This window comes from Penaeus chinensis, chromosome 26 (genome assembly GCF_019202785.1).
Source record: "Penaeus chinensis breed Huanghai No. 1 chromosome 26, ASM1920278v2, whole genome shotgun sequence".
NCBI lineage: Eukaryota > Metazoa > Arthropoda > Malacostraca > Decapoda > Penaeidae > Penaeus > Penaeus chinensis.
Window position 1 is genome coordinate 15,586,848 of NC_061844.1, and position 2,500 is coordinate 15,589,347.

Here is a 2,500-nt window from a genome sequence, read left to right on the forward strand (position 1 = left end):
ACCTCAAGGTAAAGCCTTATGTGTCCAACCCTATGCGGTGCTTCCACTGCCGGGGTTAGGGGTATGGATTGGACTATAAAGATTGTGTGCTAAGTGTGGTAGAGCAGGGGATCAAGGAGATGACAACTGTCCAAGTCCAGTCTGCTGTTATCACTGCAAAGAAGCCCATGAAGCTTATTCAAAGCAGTGTATAGGGTGCAAGTTTGAAAAAGAATTGGTTATAAGGAGCAAGGAGAAAGTTTTCCAGAGGCAAAATATCTGTTCGCACAGCCAGGCAAGTCCTTTTCATCGGTTCTAGCCCAACCTCGTTCCCATCACCTCTTATCCTCCAATACTTCTTACACCACTCATTCTGCCACTACAACTTGACCTCAGACTTCAAAGGAAGCTTCAGATCCAGAAACTGCCTCTGGTGAGTTGTGCCATCAAAAATGGAGTAGGAGTGAGGGGTCTATTGAAGAGACTCCTCCCACAGTAAGGTCTTTGGCACCGTCAGGTGAGGCTCCAGAGGCCTCAATGGTGACAGCTCCAGCTGCCACCATATCTACAGGGGCCTGCATTGCTAGACAGAATGCCCTTCAAGCAAAGGCTCAAGTCTGCCCTTTGCCCAAGCAAAGGAATACTTATCCTGTCCAGAGAAAGCTTGTGGAAATTTGTTCCACAGGTAAGCATCTCTCCATAAGGGACTCCCAAGATGCTGGTAAGGGAAAGCCTAAAGGTGTGGGGTGGGCTGCCAAACCCCTTATGAAAAGGTAGCTTGTCAACCTGAAGAACTGGGTACCCAGATTCAGTAGAATTGTTGGGGAATTCATGCAAAATGGGAGGAACTGCAACTGCTAATAGCTTCATGTAACCCATTTTTTATATGCCTACAAGAGGAAAATCTGAGAGGATTTCAAATTCAAGCCTATTATGATAATGGACCTCATGGAGGGGTAGCATTGATGGTATACCAAGATATTCCCTTTCAGGCTATCCACCTACAAACGTAAGCAGGTGAAAGCCGTGTGGATAGGCTTGACACAAACTTCTGCTGTTGCATCCATCTACCTTTTCCAGATAATCTCAACAAAGATGATTTGGAAGATCTACTTGGGCAGTTACCCCGTAGATTTCTTCTCTTGGGAGATTGCATTGGCCGGCATCACCTCTGGGAAGACACTTTGTGCAGCCCTTGAGGAAGGGCCTTGGAGTCCTTGTTCTCAAGAGTAGATACAGTCTTGGGAGACTTTCATGGAAGCAACCACTTTCTAATACTTCCAGCCAATGGGGTAAAGAGATGGTGATTTTTTAGTTCAAATGCAGAAATGCAGAGATCTGTGAATGATTTCCAGTGTGTTCAAGATGCTGTTGATCACTTCACATCACGAATTCACCCTGAAGCAGAAGCATCCATTCCCAAAAGTAGTGGGCAGTATCGTCCAGTACCGTGGTAGTCTGATAAATGCCAACAAGCAGTCATAGCAGCTGAAACAACCCCCAAGTGATGTACCTTCGATCCATTAGAAAAGACTTGAGCCAAGGCCAGGAGAGTGCTAGAGGAGGCTAGACGGACTTCATGGAGATAGTATGTTTCCTCGATTAACTCCGGGACCCCCTTAGCATGGGTATGGGATAAGGTGTGCAAGATTCCTGGAAGTAGCACATCCATGTCACAACCTGCTCTGAAGATAAATGGCATAATCCTCACAGACAAAAAAGATGTTGCAAATGAGCTAGCTAAATCCATGGCAGAGATATGTGAAGTATGTTACACTACCTGATTCTCCACCCTGTGGGCTGAACAGGAACAAAAATCAATGTCGTTCTTTAGTAGGACTGCAGCAAAACTTCCATACAACTTGCCATTTTTGTGCAAGGAGCTTTGCAGCTCTGCTGTAAGACTGCTCCAGGAAGTGATGATATTCTATACCAAATGATATTTCACTTATCTAAGAGTTCCTGTTATACCTATTCAATAGGACATTTAGGGAGGGCACAGAAGCTATAATAATTCCTATCTCTAAATCTGGCAAGGAAGCTTCCATACCTGGGAATTACAGACCAATTTCTCTCACCAGCTGCATCTACAAGCTGATGGAGAAAATGGTAAACTTCAGGTTGACATTGTTACTAGAAAAGGAAAACGTGCCGACCCCATATCAGTATGGGTTTAGAAAATTGAGATCAACCACAGATGCACTTATGAGGATGGAGACTGCTATACAGAATTACTTCGCATAGTGACGTCACATGTTAGCAGTCTTTAACCTCGAAGAGGCTTATGATACTACTTGGAAACACGATATACTCATGAAGCTGCATGACATTGGTTTAAGAGGAGCATTCCCTACCTTCATACAAAGCTTTCATGCTGATAGCAAGTTTAGAGTTTAGGTAGGAAACACTTTCTCTAACCTGGAAGATCAGCTGGAAGGGTTCCCACACAGGAGTGTTTTAAGTGTGACCCTGTTTGCCATTGTTATTAATAACATTGTAAAGGTCATTCCAAGTGCAGTCT

General features: G+C 44.4%; 1 protein-coding gene across 1 annotated transcript in view; it reads left to right on the forward strand.

Annotated features, from left to right (window-relative positions):
• LOC125039022 overlaps positions 1-2,500 on the forward strand; it is a 36,684-nt gene that overhangs the window by 11,612 nt on the left and 22,572 nt on the right. The gene's annotated exons all lie outside the window — the stretch shown is intronic.